Here is a 17,644-nt window from a genome sequence, read left to right on the forward strand (position 1 = left end):
TCCTTCACCCAACACCTTCACTCATAAAAAGTTAAGGCACACAAAAGATTGACTGAGCTACTTAGTTTAACATCATTTATTGAAAAAAATGGTCGAGTGTTTAAAAAAGGATGTTACAGCAGAAAACTGAGAATGGCTTTATAAAATGGAAATCTTGCCTGATAAAAGTATCGGAATTCTTGGAGAAAATGGAGGAAACCGTGATTGTAATATGTTTTGATTTTCTGAAGGTGTTTGATAGCACCCATGCATAAGATTACTGAATAAGAAAGGAGCCTTGGCTTTGGAGGTACTGTATTAACACGGAGAGAGGATCTTTGAAATCCCAATCAGAAAAGTTTGATTAAGAGTTTTATTTTACAGAATGTCAATCTGTGGAGTACTACGTAAATCTGTTCTGGGGACAAATAAAAATTACAAAGTATTTTGATGACTTAGATGAGGAAAGTGAGTATATTGTAGGTAAGTTTGCGAATGACTCAAAACTTGGAGCAGAGACAAGTGGTGAGTATAACACAAAAAGAAGTTTGCGGAGGGATACAGATAGGACAAGAGAGTGAACAAGGAGCTTTGCATAATAATGTAATGTGGATTAAATAAATGAAAACAGACATAAACAGTGATGTTATGCATTTTAACGGGCAAGATAGAGATTGAATTCAGAAATCTACAAGGAGTCAGCATCTCCGAACCACAAAAAGTTAGCTTTTAATTTCAACTGTCAATAAGGATGGCAAATGTCATGTTGGGGTTTGTTTAAAAACTAATGGAATATTAAGATTAGGAACAGTCAGATAGAGCAGCTAATGTGTGGCTGAGGAGGTGCTGCAGGGGTTAGGATTCCCATTTTTCAATCACTGGGATCTCTTCAGGGATAGAAATGACCTGTATAAGAGGGAGCTGAATTGGAAGGGGACCGATATTCTTGTGGGGAAATTTGCTAGCAGTATGCTGAAGGTTTTAAACTAGTAAGGGGGATGGTGGGAACCAACAAGATAGTGAGAAAAGAGAAATGTTTGAGGTGAGATGTGGTGAGCAATTCTAGGGGTCGAGGCAGACAACAGTTTGGCAAGAGCGAGGTAAGACTGCAAAACTGCATTTACTTCGATGTAAGAGGCCTGACATGTGAGACAGATGAACTTGGGGCATAGATGGGAATGTGGGACAAGGATATCATTGCCATTACAGAAATGTGGCTCAGGAATGAACAGGACTGGCAGCTTAATGTTCCAGGAGATAGATGCTGTAGAATGTATAGACAGAGGAGCAAGAGAGGAGATGGAGTGGTGTTTTTGGTTAGAAAGAACATTACAGCTGGATGTAGAGAGGATATGTCTTGGAGACTGCCCAGTGAAGTTATATGGATGAAACTTAAAAATAAGAAAGAGGTGATGACCTTGCTGGGATTGTAAAATGGGCCTCCTAATAGTCAGTGGGAAATTTACAAGCGATTATGCTATCTGTAAGAAAAAAGGATAATGGTAGGGAATTTTAACTTTCCAAACAGAGTTTGGGATAGTGTTAAGATCTTGGAATGTGGAGAAATTGGTTAAGTGTGTACAAGAAAACGTTGTTATTCAATATGTGGATGCACCTACGAGACAGTTCGCAACACTTGACCTTCTGTTGGGAACCAAGGCAGGGCAAGTGACTGAGGTAGCCACAGGGGCACGCTTCAGGGAAAGTGATCATAATTCTATTGGTTTAATAATAATGATGAGAAAGGATAACATTGATTTAAAAATGAAAGTTTCAAATTAGAGTGTGGCCAGTTTCGATGGTATTAGACTTTGAGAAGTTGGTTGGGGGAGGTTATTCACAGGTAAAGGGATGGCTGACAAGTGGGAGGCCTTTAAGAATGAGACAATGAGAGTTCAGTGATGGTATGTTTCTGTTTGTGTGAAGGGCAAGGCGTGGGAAAAGCTCAATGATGAGGGAAATTGCAACTCCTGTCCAGAAAAAGAAGGGGGCATTCATCAGATATAGCCAGCTGGGATTGAGTGATCCTGAGAAGGGTATAAGGGCAGTCGGATTATACTTAAACAGGAAATCATGAGGGAAAATATGGGGACATAAAATCGCTTTGGCAAATAGAATTAAGGAGAATCCGAAAAGATTCTAAAATTATTTTAAGTTTAAAAGAATAACTAAGGAGAGAATACAGGCCCTAAAGATCAACATGGTTTTCCTGCATGTCACCACAGGAGATGGCAGAGACACTAAGGAAATATTTTGCATCAATATTTACAGTAGACAGGAGCTTGGAAGCTAAGAAACATGGGAAATAAATAATGAGTTCTTTAAAATGAGTTCATTTTACAGAAAAGGAGGTGTTGGAGGTCTTAAAGTAGAAAAATGGAAATAAATCCTGGAGACCTTTTTAGGTATTTCCCAGAACTTTGTGGAAAGCTAGGGAAGAGATTCCTGGTCCCCTTGCTGAGATATTTGTATCGTTGATAATCATAGATGAGATGCCAGAAGACTGGAGAGTGACTAATGTGGCAGCATTATTGAAGAAAGTTGTATGGAAAAACAAGGGAACCATAAACTGGTGAGCCTTTCACACCAGAGATGCTGCCAGACCTTCTGAGCATTTCCAGCAGTTTCTGCTTTTGTTTCTGATACACAGCATCCACAGTTCTTTCAGTTTTTATTTAGCAGTTAGAGAGCATTACTTTTTGAATTGGAGGCCTGTTAGAACATAACAACATCCGAACATAAGAAATACGACCAGGAGTAGGCCATCTGACTCCATGAGTCAGCTCTGCCTTTCAATAATATCATGGATCATCTTTGAATGGACTGAGACTCCACTTACCCACCGCTCACTATAACCCTTCATTCCTTTACTGTTCACAAATCTGCCTTCACCTTTAAAACATTCAACAGATTTGCCTCAGCTGCTTCACTAGGCAGGGGATTCCAGAGATTCACAACCCTTTGGATGAAGATGTTGGCTTGACCAGCTATCGTTAGTAGCCACACACGCAAATGACAAGCAACATGAGTCCGACTGGGACAAACTGCTATTGGGACAAGCCAAACAGAGAACAGCCAGGGAATTCCTAGAGGCATGGCACTCATCCACAGATTCAATCAATAAGCACATCGACCTGGACACAATATACCGGCCACTGCAGCGGACAGCTGGAACTGACAACCGGAAGAGGCAGATACAAACCACTATAAATGCCGGAGGAAACATCACAGAAGTGCTTCATGGGAGGCTCCCAAGCACTGAGGATGTCACCTAGACGGGACGAAACGTCTGCAACACAAATTCCCAGCTCGGCGAACAGAACCACAACAACGAGCACCCGAGCTACAAATCTTCTCCCAAACTTTGAGCCTCCCTGCTTCTGTCTTATCTATCCCAGATATAATTTTACAATCCCCTCCCCCATTCTTCTGAATTCCAATGAGTATAATTCCAGTCTGCTCATAAGCCAACTGCCTCATTTCCAGAATCAACGTAGTCAAACTCCTCAGCAAACCCCACCCCAGTGCCATCTCATGTAAGGTGATGAAAAGTGTACAGAGTACTCCAGGCGTGGCCACACCAGCGCCCTATACAGCTCCAGCAGAAAGTCCTAATTTTAACCTCTATCCACTGGCAATGAAGGACATCATTCCATTTGTCTTCCTAATTAGCTACTGGACTTGCAAAACAGACTTTTGTGTTTCATGCACAGGAACACCCAGGTCCCCCTGCACAGCAGCATTCTGTAATTTTTCACCATTTTAAAGTAGTCCACTTTGTTATTAATCCTACCAAAATGGATGACCTCACGTTTACTAACATTGTACTCCATCTCCCAGACTCTTGCCCACTCCCTTTACCTGTCTATATCCTTCTGCACACTTTGCTCTATCACTCATTTAAGTGGCTTCTGTAAACTACAACACACTACACTTGGTCTCTAACTCGAAGCAATCTCCCTGAATTGTAAACAATTGCAGTCCGAACAATTGTAAACAGTTGCACTCTCAACACTGATCCCTGAGACACATTACTAGCCACTGATTGTCAACCAGAAAAACACCCATTTATCCCCAATTTTTGCGTTCTGTTAGTTAACCATTCTTCTGTCCATGCTAATGCATTGCCTGCAATACTGTGCATCTTTATCTTATGCAGCAACCTTTTGTGCAGCACCTTGCTGAATGCCTTTTGGAAATCTACATACACCACATTCACCAGTTGCCCATTGTCTACCACGCTCATTATTACCTCAAAGAATTCCAATAAATCAGTTAAAGATGATCTGCCTTTCATGAACCCATGCTTCATTAAATAAATGTAGGTGTTGCATTTTTGTGAGGCAAACCAGGACAGGACTATTACAATTAATGGCTGGGCCTTGGGGGGTGTTGCTGAGCAAAGAAACCAAAGGGTGCAGATGCATCATTCCTTGAAAGTGGAGTTGCAGGGAGACAGGGTGGGGAAAAAGGTGTTTGGCACGCTTTCATTCATTGGTCATAATGTTAAGTGTAGGAATCGAGATGTCATGTCTCAGCTGTACAGAACATTTGTGAGGCCACATTTAGAATTATTATAGACAAATCTGGCTGACCGTTTATATGAAGGATTTTGTGAAACTTAAGAGGGTGTAGAAAAGATTTCCAAGAATGATGCTGGAACTGGAGTGTTTAAGGTATAAGCTGAGGCTGAATAGGCTGGGGCTTCTCTTTTCCCTGCAGTGAGAGAAAAGGAGGCTAAGGAGTGGCCTGAACAAGACTTATAAAATCATGCCGGGCATTGATATGGTGAATTGCCAAGGCCTTTTTCCTCGAGCGGGAGAGTCAAAAACGAGAGGACAGCGGTTTAACGTGAGAGGAGATACGTTTGAAAAGAACCTGAGGGGTAACCTTTTCACGTGTATGTGTGGGAAAAGCTGCCAGCGGTAGTGGTGGAGGCGGGTTCAATTACTGCATTTAAAAGGTACCTGGATGGGTGTATGAACAGGTCACATTTAGAGGAAGATTGGCCAAATGTTTGGCAAATGGTACTCAGTCAGATTGTGATTCTAGTCAGTGCAGTTGGACCGAAGGGTCTGTTTCTGTGCTGGATATCTGTATGACTATAATGTTTGTTAAAACTGAAAAGAAGCTGTATTCTTACCACAGCTGGAATACTGTGACCTGTTCTTGGGACTCATATCACAAAGAAAAGGTACACTGGACAGAGAGACAATCCACACGAGGTTCAGTCGACTGATCCTAAAGATGGAGGGACTGTGTTGAGAGTAGAGATTGAATCGTTTGGGCCTATACTCATTAGAACATAGAAGATTCAGTACTGACATTCGGAAACATCTATTATTTTCAGGAAACTTGATGGTGTAAATGCAGAAATGTTGTTTCCCCTTGTGGGAGAGTTTCGGACCAGGGAGTAGAATCTCTGAATTAGAGGTCACAAATTTCGGGCAGAAGAGAATTTTGTCGCCCAGAATGTAGAGAATTTGTGGAATTCTTTACCACAGAAAACTGTCGAGGTTGGGTCATTCAGTATTTTGAAGGCGGAAATGGACAGATTTTGATTGGTAATTGAATCAATGCTGACAGGTAAAACGCTGGAAAGTGGAGGTGAGGGTTATCAGTTCAGCCATGATGTCATTGTTTGGAAGACCAAACCCCATTGGCTGAATAGGCTGCTTCTGGTTCTCTATCATTGACCTTTGCTCTAAGTTAGTCTTTTCAGAATTATCTCGGCCTCATTTAAATTAACCTCCATTTCGTGTTTGAAGCCCGGCTGCTTCAATGCCTCCTCATCATGAAAAAAGACAGGGATCGCCTTTCTCCCTGTTTGATGGCATTGCATTCTGCAACTAATGCAGTGACTGCATTTAAATTCCTCCAGTTCTGTTGAATATTTGTCAAACACAACCACAGCTGTCACAGAAAAGGTTAAAGACAGATCAAAACTACTTTTAAACTACCATATCAAACACATTGTCGGTATGCATTGCATGGAATAGACACATTGCATATTAAAGGTCTCTCTGCACTTATCCATTAAACACTGCAAGGGTTGTTCAGAGATGATTTGCTTATGTGTGTATGTATGTCTGTGCCTGTAGATGATAATCTAATTGTATAACAACGTTTCGATGCATCGTGTTGTTCACTTTTCATTCTGGTATCAAGCATTTCAAAATCAGAATGACAGTGGGTAGGAGTTCAAGCCCCTTTACACGGCTACATCAAATGTTTTCTGTGATTGTACAGCTCATGTAATGTGCTGGGTAAATCTCCCTCTATATCGTGCTGTCCAATGCAAACATGTCAAATACATTTTGGTTTAGACACAGTGTAGAGCTGCATCCAGGATTCCCTAAAAAAAAACCCTCCCAGAGCAGGTACAACACAGAGTCGACACAGAATAAATCACCCTCTACAATATTAAACATTCCATGAGATGTGCAGTAAAAGTTAATTATAGACTAAATATGCATTGCACTGAACCATTAAACATTCCTCAGCCAAGAATAATACTGCTGAGTTACAATGAAAACACTATCACAGTAAAGTCTTTCCGATCAAGCATTTCCAGATCACTCAATACTCAGACAGATTTTTGAGAAAATCTGGTTGTACTGACTCAAATCTCTCGAAAGAAATGGATGAATTTGGCTGAGAGCATATGTTGGTGAGGTGTTGGCTTCATGTTCTTAAGGAAAACGTTGTCCGATTGTGGAGAGGCAAAACAAGGCATCAGATATAAAGGAAAATGGGGGGAGGCTGGAGGGGAAGAGAGAAAAAGAGAGACAGAAATATTAGCTGTGCCAATGTATCACTTAATTATAGTTTTTTTTGACTAAACATGACAATTGATACCTCTGTCATTCAACAATTATACAAATTATGTATTAAAAAGTCCTAACATCAATTAGTATTGGAATCCATTGAGTTATTTGCATTTTTTCCACAATTCGTGTGCTGTGCTTGTGGGGAAATATAAATTGCGGTTTTGTTGTTCTGTAATTTATTCTGAGAATTCTATTTCTGTGTTTATTTACATAAATGCTTAATTGGTTTCAATGAAGTTATGGGGACAGCAAAGCCAGATGAAAGAAGTGATTTGTTGGTAAGATTCAAATCGAAACAAGTTTATTTTAAGAATGGTGACCATTTTCAGAAGTGAATACCAATTTATGAAGACGAATTGCAACAGATTTTATTTATTTCTGAATGATAAACACAATTTAAAACTTTTATTTAGGTTAAATATTCAGTGCTGAAAATTCTGCAATTAAACTTCAATGTTGAACTGGATCTACTCTGAATGTCGCTGCTGAAAATGTGTTGCTTATGCCTGAAATGTCGATTCTCCTGCTCCTTGGATGCTGCCTGACCTGCTGCACTTTTCCAGCAACACATTTTCAGCTCTGATCTCCAGCATCTGCAGTCCTCACTTTCTCCTACTCTGAATGTCCCACTAATTTATATTGTAGTCCGTTCAGACGGTGCAACATCACTCAAAGTACATTTTAGAATATTCACATGAAATACTTGAAATGACATCAGGAACTGCGCAACAATTACATTTAATTGATATAGTTGTTGTGAGGTTTTGTTACACGTATTACTTTCTGGTAAGGGTCAGCAATGAGTCCCTATCCCCAACTGCCCATTCAATAGCTTGCTAAAGCCACTTCAGAACACAGTGGGTCTGGAATCTCATGTTGGCCAAACCATGGAAAGGTGACAGATGCCTTGTCGTTCGTGAACCAGCTGTTTTTGTATTTTCCCATTGACTCGGGTTACATGGTCACCATTTGGCTTTCTTTCCGATTCCAGGCTTTCTTTGAATTCAAATTTCACCCTGGGCAAACGATGGTATTCCAAACCCCGTCCATTCAGCATCAAACTGGAGTTTGGGAATATTGGTGTCATGGTGTCACCGCTGTGATCCTAATATTGGGAATGCACAGAAAGCGGTCACAAACAGAAATGCAATAAATCTGACACTTTGCATCATGAACAAATATTGGAGTGCAATACTGGCAAGAACTCTCCTGCTGTTAACAGCAACATCACAGGAGACTTTGCATCCAATCATCAATCTAAACTGTGTACCGGACTCTGTCTGAAGAGCCTGACTCACCATAATTTGCATTTTTTGAATTCTTCACTGACTTATGAAAAAGTTCGTCACATATCCCAAGAAGGTGCTCATCAGCTACCTTTTTGAAGGCCTGCCATCTTGCTCGGCTAATTATGGTTGATCTTTCTAAAGAAGCTTTATTACAACCAAATGGCTTCTCAGTCGAGACTGTAGTTCTGGAAAAGTACAGCAGGTCAGGCAGCGTCCGAGGAGCAGGAGAATCGACGTTTCGGGCATGAGGCCTTCATTAGGATACCTGATGAAGGGGTTATGCCTGGAACGTTGATTTTTCTGCTCCTCGGATGCTGCCTGATCTGCTGTGCTTTTCCAGCACTACACTCTCAACTCTGATCTCCAGCACCTGCAGTCCTCACTTTCTCCTGATGGGTTCCTTAGTCAGGTTCGGCACAGGAAAGGACCATCACCTTATTGTTGAACGGGTAGTGCAGGCCAGGTAGGAAGGTCAGACGACCTCCTTTGACATGCTTCAAACCTTTGGTAGGTCTGTGATTATCGTTCATTATTCCAGCATTTTCATTTCATACTCTTTTATTAATTGAAGCTACCATGGTAGGGACTGATTCTGGAACTTGACTCCAAACCTTTTGATTGCTTATTACATACTCATAATGCCTCCTCAACCACTTTATCAAACTGTCATGTTAGCTTCAATGATTTTTTTATTGACTCCTGGAACATGTTGGTTGCTTTTAGTTGTCCGTAGTTGTCCTTCAGCAGATGGCAGTAAGCTGCCTTTCTGAAATAACATGTTCCAAAATGGCCTGAGGAAGGGAATTCCAGATTTTGACCCAATTACAGTAAAGGATCGGTGACATATTTCCATGTCAGGATGCCGAGTGTTTTAGAGAGGAGCTTACAGTGGTGCTGTTCCCATGTATCTGCTGCTCCTGTCCTTCGAGATGCAAGTGGTAGTGGGAAGGTACTGCCTAAGGAAGTGGCTAAGTTACTGCAGTGTAGGATTTTAGATAGTGCATATGGCAGGTACTAAGAATCAGATTTGGAGGCAATGGACGTTTGTGGATGTGCTACTGATCAAGTGGGATGCTTTGTCCTGAATAATGCGAAGCTTCTTGAGTGCAGTTGAAGCTGCTCCTATCCAGTCAAGGGGCGAGCTGTGCTATTAGCCTCCTGACCTCTGTCTCTTAGACAGTCAATTGGCTTTGCGAGTCAGGAGGGTGAGTTCCTCGCTGCCGTATTCCTAGCCTCCGGCCTGCTCTTACAACCATTGTATTTATATGGAGTGTCCAGCTCAATTTCTAATGAACAATAAAACCCAGGGTGTCGATGGTGAGGGATTCAGTGATGGTAACACTATTGAATGTCAAGGGGTTTTGGTTAGGTTGTCTCTTATTGTCAATGGTCATTGTCTCGCAGCTTTGTGGTGTGAATGCTATGTGCCACTTGTCAGCTTAAGTCTGGAAATTGTCCAAATTTTGTTGTGTTTGAATGTGGACTGAGGAGTCACTAAAAAGTGCGAGATGAATGCAGATTTCACTTCTGACCTTCTGATGGAGGGAATGTCATTGCTGAAGCAGCTGAACATGATTGTGCCTGGGACACTTTCTTCAGGAACTCCAACAGGGATTTGCTTTGGCTGAGATGACTGCCCTCTAACAAGCAGAGCCATCTTGCAATGTGTGAGGTATGACTGCAGGCAGCAGGGAGGTTGTCACCTGATACCCATTGAACCCAGTTTTGCTAGGCTCCATAATATCACCCTCTGTCGAATGTGACCTTAATGTGAAGGACTGTCACTCTCCCCTCATTTCTGGAATTCAGTTCTTTGTCCATGTTTAAATCAAGTCTGTAATTCAGACATGAGCTGAGTAGGCCTTGCGTAACCCACATTTACACAGGTTAATGCTGAGCTAGTGCTGCTTGATAGCACCTCCCTACATCTAACTCATGATTGAGCATGGACTGATGGGGCAGTAATTCGCCAGGGTGGTTTCACCTATTTTCTGTGCACAGGACGTGCCTGGCCTATTTTCCACATTGTCCATGCCAGTGTTTAAGCTGTACCGGGATTGCTTGGCTAGCACAAGTCATCAGTATTATTGCCAGAATTTTGTCAGGCTCCATAGCATTTGCAGTAACCCCTGCCCCCCGCCCCCCCCCACCCCCACCGGCCAACAGTGTCTTGATTTCACATGGAGAGAGGCGAATTCCCTGCTGACAGGTATCTGTGATATTGGTGATCTATGAAAGATGCCGAGATGGATCACACAATTGGCACTTCTGGCTGAAGATTGCTGTGAATGCTTCAGCCTTAACTTTTGTGCTGATGTGTTGTGCTCTCCAAAGCAGAGCAAGGAAATATCTGTGGAGCTTATTCCTTCAATGAGTTGTTTAATTATCAACTTTAAGTCATGTCTTGATGTGGCAGCACTGTGGGCTCAGACCCCTGTTTCCTGAAAGAATGGTCTAGGCACAATATCTCCAGACTATAATTCCAACCCCCACTCCATAATGTGGATATTCACAACAGAAGATTGCTTATCCTTTGTATTGTGTAGATTCCAACAATGCATCGTATATTCGCTTAAATTGTTAGTCTCGAAAATACTTTACTTCACAGACTTTAGGATATAATGTTCTGTTTTCAATTCTTCTCTCCGACAGGCAAGGCCATCGATGTCACACTGGCTTTCCTCCTCACTAATTGCAAAACCAAACGTTTTTCACCTCATCTTTGAACTTACTGATGAAAATTGCTACATTCTTGACTAGATACGCTGCAAACATCAAAGGATCCAGCAACCAGTCATGTAGAAAGCCACTGGACACAAGATGTCTTCACAATGACTACCTTCGAACATTACCTTCTGCCAACAAATAAACCTTCGAATCATTTGCCAAACTGAACCAGCTCCCATGAACGCTTACCATATTAAAGATGCAAGATCTGGTCAAAAACCTGATTGAAGTCAAGAAGCATTACATCCACTTTTTACACCCGATGTTACATCTCATTGCCTCTCCGGAAAACAGAATCAACCACTTCCGATATGATATCACTTCCACCAAAGCCATGCTGAATTTCATTGCTTAAACCTTACAATTCCAACTTTTAATGAATGCTGTCTCTTAGATTTACTTATTAACTTCCCTCAAGCTTTCTACTTTTAAACATAGGTTTATGAGTGAAACTACACATTGTCACTTAGCTCCTTTCACCCGATGACAACTCTTCTTATCTCTCTGACAGATAATTTACTCCACCTGAAATAATCTTGTGTCTCTTCTGTTTCATTCTGGGATTGAATACAGTGTTGAAACCAACAGCAATCTATCCGTTTGTTCTTGACACTGTCAGTGTGTGTTCCCCCTCAGAGGCAGGAAGACTTTGTGCTGATAATACGGAAAGTAGCGCCTGATGTATCATTCTCAGCTGGCACACAACTTCCTGTTTCTATGTGCCAGCAGCAAGCCACACATCTCACTTCTGATCAGAAAATAAACCCGGGGGATGCAATCTAGCGGAAACATCTGCCAATGTGGCCTATATCAGGACACAGAGTATGAAGTGATTACATTGAAGTGACATTTGCAAATTGACCTTTTGATCTCTGTTTCGCGGTCTGACTCCAGGACATCATTGGACGAGTCTCTCGACCATCTAACAAGCTCATTCGATTCACTAACGTCTGGGACATATCGACATGCACCTTGTCATGTCTTTGATCTTGTACTATTTGTTACTCTCTTTTCAGATTTAATGTTCCCAGTTTCTGATTCTGTCTTCTGTATCCATCACCTTCCCAGCCGAATACATTGTGTTTCCTAAATTTTGATCAACTAAACAAATAATACGGTTTTGTACAGACAGGTATGTTGGTGTGTCAGATTAACAGAATCAATATATGGAGAGATCACCTTGGCTGTATCGAACTCTGACCGACATTGAATTCAAATAAAGCACAGCACTGTATGGTTTCAATCTTTGCAAATCCTCTCTCTTTGAAAGAGCTTGTTCTAACGGTTAATTCTTTTCTTGATTATTTCAGAAACTATGACTAAAAATCCCTATTTTTAACAAAGTTTCAAATATTATTACAAGTTGCAGCCCTGGCATTTCCTACAGTGAGCTTTGTGGTGTTTAAATGTTCTGGTCAAAATTTGCTTCAAGCAGAAGACTTAAACATTGGTTTCTCCGAGTTCCCAGCCATTGCACTTGCAGTTCCATAATAACTGCAAGCTATTGCTAAGCCCCAGAGAGAACAGAATGTCCAGGCCCTGTACACATCCAAACGCCATGGTGTAGGCCTCTCAGCCCTCCGTTTCTTCCTGTCACGCCAAACCAAGCAGTACATGCTCAAACTCAACTACATTTCCTTTCAATCCTCCCACTTCCTCCAAACCAAAGGGGTAGCCATGGACACCTGTATGGACCCCAGCTATGCTTGCCTCTTCGTCAGATATGTGGAACAGTCAATCTTCCACAGCTACACCGGTATCATTGCCCATCTTTCTCACCGCTACATTGATGACTGCATCAACGCCACCTCATGCTAGCACAAGGAGATTGAACAGTTCATCAACTTTATTAAAGCCTTCCACCCTCACTTAAACTTCACAGGGACCATCTTGGACACCTCCCTCCCTTTCCTAGACCTCTCCACCTCTATCTCCAGTGACTGACCAAACATTTACTGCAAGCCCACTGACTCCCACAGCTACCTGGGTTACACTCCTTCCACCTGACCTCCGGTAAAAATGCCATCCCTTATTGTCAATACCTCTGCCTCCACCGCACCTGCTCCCAGGAGGACCAGTTCCACCATAAAACATCCCGGATAACCTCCTTTTTCAAAGACTGCAATTTCCCCTCCCATGTGGTCGACGATGCCCTTGAACCCCAACCCTCCAATCGCAACAGGGAGCCCTCCTGGCCCTCATCTTCCAGCGCACCAACCTCGCATACATCATATCATCCTCCGCTGCTTCCACCACCTGTAAACAGACCCCATCACTCAGGGTATATTTCCCTCCCTACCCCTATCTGCATTCCGGAGACACCATTCCCTCCGCGACTCCCTCATCAGGTCCATGCCCCTCCACCAGCCCACACCTCCCCTCTCACCTACGACAAGGCCCCAAATGATCCTACCACATCCCGGAGCAATTTGTCTATACTTCCACAAATGTCATCCACTGTGTCTGTTCCACCTGCTGTGGTCTCCTCTACATCAGGGAGACAGGACACTAACTTGCGGATCATTTCAGAGAACATCTCTGGGACACCCGTGCCAACCAACCGCACGGCCCCGTGGCTGACCACTTTAACTCCCTCTTCCACTCCACCAAGAACAGGCTGGTCATATTCTGTTCATTTCCAATGAGGGAATACAAAATAACCGAGCCTGAATTTGGGATGATATTAACAGGATTTATTTTGATCTAAGCATGAACAGATTATTTTGACAAAACAAGTGGAGAGATTCACTTCCTGAAAAAGCAGCTCAAGTGGTATAAGCTGGCACCAAACCGAGTTTGGTCAATACTGAGGCAAAAATACAGCATACAGTCTTGAGTGAAATAAATAAAGAAACTGTGTTAGCTCTGGAACAAGATAGAGTGTATTAAATATGAACAAAGACACAAGTATTTTAGGATGTAATAGAAAAGTAATTTATAGTATATTGAAATGCAAACAGAGATGTGAATTTGTGTCTTGACATTCTTCCTAGCTAAATTAATCATTTCAGAAATGCCTTTGTTAAATTTCATGAATCATTTGTTGGTCCATTCCACGAACCTTGTGAGGTCCTTGTTAAATTCTGAACCATCGCCTTCCAGGTTCACAGCGGTTGCGAGTTTCATGTTACAGCAAATTGTGAAGTTGTGCACTGTATGCCAATGTCTTAGTTAAAAATTTAAAGCAATCACAGCTCCAAACATTTATAAAATATCACTATGGATCTTCCTGGAATCCAAAAAAAATTGTCCCTTTGATCAATGATTTCTAAAATTTACTAACATATCTGTTGTGAAGGACATTTTCAAATAACTTGAAGTGCAAATGGTTCACATCAGTCGGAACACAGTAACATTTCATGTGTTACCCCACACAAAAAGAAATCAAGCAATATTCACGAGTTGCTCTCAGCAAGTCTATGATGGACTGTTTTATCAAACAAAATCATTCCCAATGTTGTGAGGGCTCATCTATCTTCTGTGCAATGGTCTGAATTTTGTGTCTGACTGCAGATGAAACTGGCTGATCTGGGTAAAAGTACAGTTTGTGCCTTTCACGTTGTTAATGTATATTGCTGACTTTAGTTGAAAAAGTGATGTTGTCCCAGGCATCGTCTGGCACCATAAATTAGACCATTAATTTCCACATCACTAACCAGACGATCAGGTGGGGTGTATTGAACTCATTGAAACGAATGCTTGGAATATTTCCGGTATGAATCATGTGAAGTGGAGCCTCTGAACGAGACATAGAACATAGAACAATACAGCACAGAACAGGCCCTTTGGCCCACGATGTTGTGCCGAACATTTGTCCTAGCTTAAGCACCTATCCATGTACCTATCCAAATGCCACTTAAAGGTCACCAATGATTCTGACTCTGCCACTCCCACAGGCAGCACATTCCATGCCCCCACCACTCTCTGGGTAAAGAACATACCCCTGACATCCCCCCTATACCTTCCACCCTTCACCTTAAATTTATGTCCCCTTGTAACACTGTGTTGTACTCGGGGAAAAACTCTCTGGCTGTCTACTCTATCTATTCCCCTGATCATCTTATAAACCTCTATCAAGTCACCCCTCTTCCTTCGCCTTTCCAATGAGAAATGGCCTAGCACTCTCAACCTATCCTCGTGTGACCTATTCTCCATTCCAGGCAACATCCTGGAGACAAAGTAGGAAAGATGAATTTCGAGTAGTAGGATGTTTTCACGACAGAGAGAGATCACTTCGCCCATCGCACTTGTATCACGTGAAGATAGAGCCTTCCAGCCAACACCCCATTTATAGCATGTTGTCCATAACCCTGCATGTGATAGCACTGTAAACATTCGGGAACATTGTGTAGGGTCTAATCCATTATCAACATCGATATGATCTCCAATGCTGTAAATCCTGGTTTATGGGGAAAAAGTAGGGGCAGAACTGTATCAATATTCAAACAGTTGGTCCAGCCCTGAGGAGCTAATAGGCCCATTTCTAAACGTTGTTCCTCAGGATATTTTGACTATTCTTGACTTAATATCATTGTAAACTGACATGAAAAAATGCAGACATGTTCCCCAGAAATGCTGACAGCAACATACCTTTATTCAGCCAAGATCAGCAACATGAATTAAGAAAGTTTTGAAAAAACTTTCTTTTAACTGATTATTGACAACACGGATTTCATAAAGTGCAAAGTACAGAGGGGAAGGGTGGAGGGGTGGGGGTGGGCGATGTTCACTATTCCCTGATGTCTGGATGCGTTTGTGAGCAACAGATGAATCTGCGAACCAGATTCAGGATGGTACTACAGGTATTTCAACAGATACTGTGTACACGGAATTCTCCCAAAAATCAGCAATGACATGAACATTTATTTGTGATAGTGTTTGAAGCCAACTAAAATTGAACAATATGGTGGGAGAAGTTCCTTTCATTTCTTTGAACTAGTAACAAGGGACACTGTCTGTGGATCTGGGGTGGCAGGAGGATCTTTCACAGCAGAATGTGAGGGAACAGAATCATGTTGGAAATCCAGATAGACTGTAACTTTTGTCACTGGAGGGTGAGAGTTCGGTGGGGGGGGGGGGGGGTGACCTCATATAAGTTTATAAAGCCATGAGTGGAAAGGTGAATGGCTCTAATTGACATGATTCATACTGGAAATGTACGAAGCTTTCGTTTCAAACATATCACATATCAATAAACTACACCTGACCCTACGGTTAGTATTGTGGAAATTAATGGTCTAATTAATGGTGCTAGACGATGCTGGAACAACATCTCTTTATTCAACTAAAGTCAGCAATATACATTCACAATGCGAAAGGCACAAACTGTACTTTTACCCAGATCAGCCAGTTTCATCTGCAGTCAGACTCAACTTAAAATTCAGACCATTGCACAGAAGATAGACGAGCCTCACAACATTGGAAATGATTGTGTTTGATAAAAGAATCCATCGTAGACTTCCTCAGAGCAATTCGTGTCAACAAACTTTTTTTTTGTGTGTGGGGTAGCGCACGAAATGTTACTTTAATCTGATTGATGTGAACCATATGCACCTAAGAAGTTGTTTGAAAACGTCTATCACAGTAGATACGCGAGTAAATTTTATAAATCATTGATCAAAGGGGACAATCTTTTTTGGATTCGAGGAAGATCCACAGTGATATTTTGTAAATGTTTGGAGCTGGGATTGTTTTCAATTTTTGACCCAGACATTGGTGTATTTTCCCTATAGTGGGGGATTTCAACAATAGGGAACACGTTTTTCCAATGAGTGGAGAAAAAAATTTTAAAAAGAGATCAGAGACAACTTTTTACACAGAGAATGGTTTGTGTGTGGGATGATTTGATAGTGGATACTTACAACCTTTAGAAGACATTTGGATAAGTAAATGAATATCAAACGTTTGGATGGATATGCGCCAAGTACACACAGGTGGGATTGGTTTAGTTTGGGATTAGAACTGGCATGGACTGGTTGTACCGAAGGGTCAGTAACCATGCTGTATCACTACATGACTCTGTGACTATTGATCAGTTTTTCTCAATACTAAACAGTGCTGTAGTGATCCTTGAATGAACTGTTGATGTTAAGGTTGCGTCTGAGACTCTGCGAATATTTCCTTCAATGAGAGGAGTGACTAGTTCTCCAAGTTACACAACTGAAAATAAACTTTTCTCCAGTATTGTTGCTGAGTCGTTTTGTTTCTGCGGAGGCAGTGGTTATAGTTTGCAGTTGGCTTTCCACAAACTGGTCAACCGTGAGACAAAATATCTTTGATCCACTGCAGAAACTCCACCTGCTTCCAGTAAATGAAACTGGGAACTCAAGGACCTTTTCTGTAGTCAGCTTAATTGCTGCCAACTATTGGATCTGGCCGATTAAAGGGAAAATGAATCAACTAAAGTAAAATCCTACCAAACAAATTATATTTTCCCATTTACTCACAATGTATGCATTTCACTTGGCATTTCTCCCTTTAAAAGGAAAGTCACTGAATACAGCATTCACTGTATGACTATCAGAAAACAGGACATTGAATGCAGTGACGTTCTGGTTAGTTCAGTCTGTTTATTGAGTATCTTTAAAGCTCCTGAATATGAAGTTAATGGATCCAAAATCCCACATTGCAGTAACATTTGTTATCATCTCAAAGTAAATTAACAAAATTGAATTGGTTCAAACTCACATCACTTGTTACACCATTCTGATTCATGTATCTCATTAAAACTGAGTGGGCCCTTTATACATGGTTAACACTGGTGTAGTGTAACCGTGAATTTTTGCTGATTTTTATAGGTTAACTGCCCTGTCAGAGCTA

Source organism: Chiloscyllium plagiosum, unplaced genomic scaffold (genome assembly GCF_037043375.1).
Source record: "Chiloscyllium plagiosum isolate Xiang-an unplaced genomic scaffold, Cpla_swu_hap1 HiC_scaffold_38, whole genome shotgun sequence".
NCBI classification, from domain to species: domain Eukaryota; kingdom Metazoa; phylum Chordata; class Chondrichthyes; order Orectolobiformes; family Hemiscylliidae; genus Chiloscyllium; species Chiloscyllium plagiosum.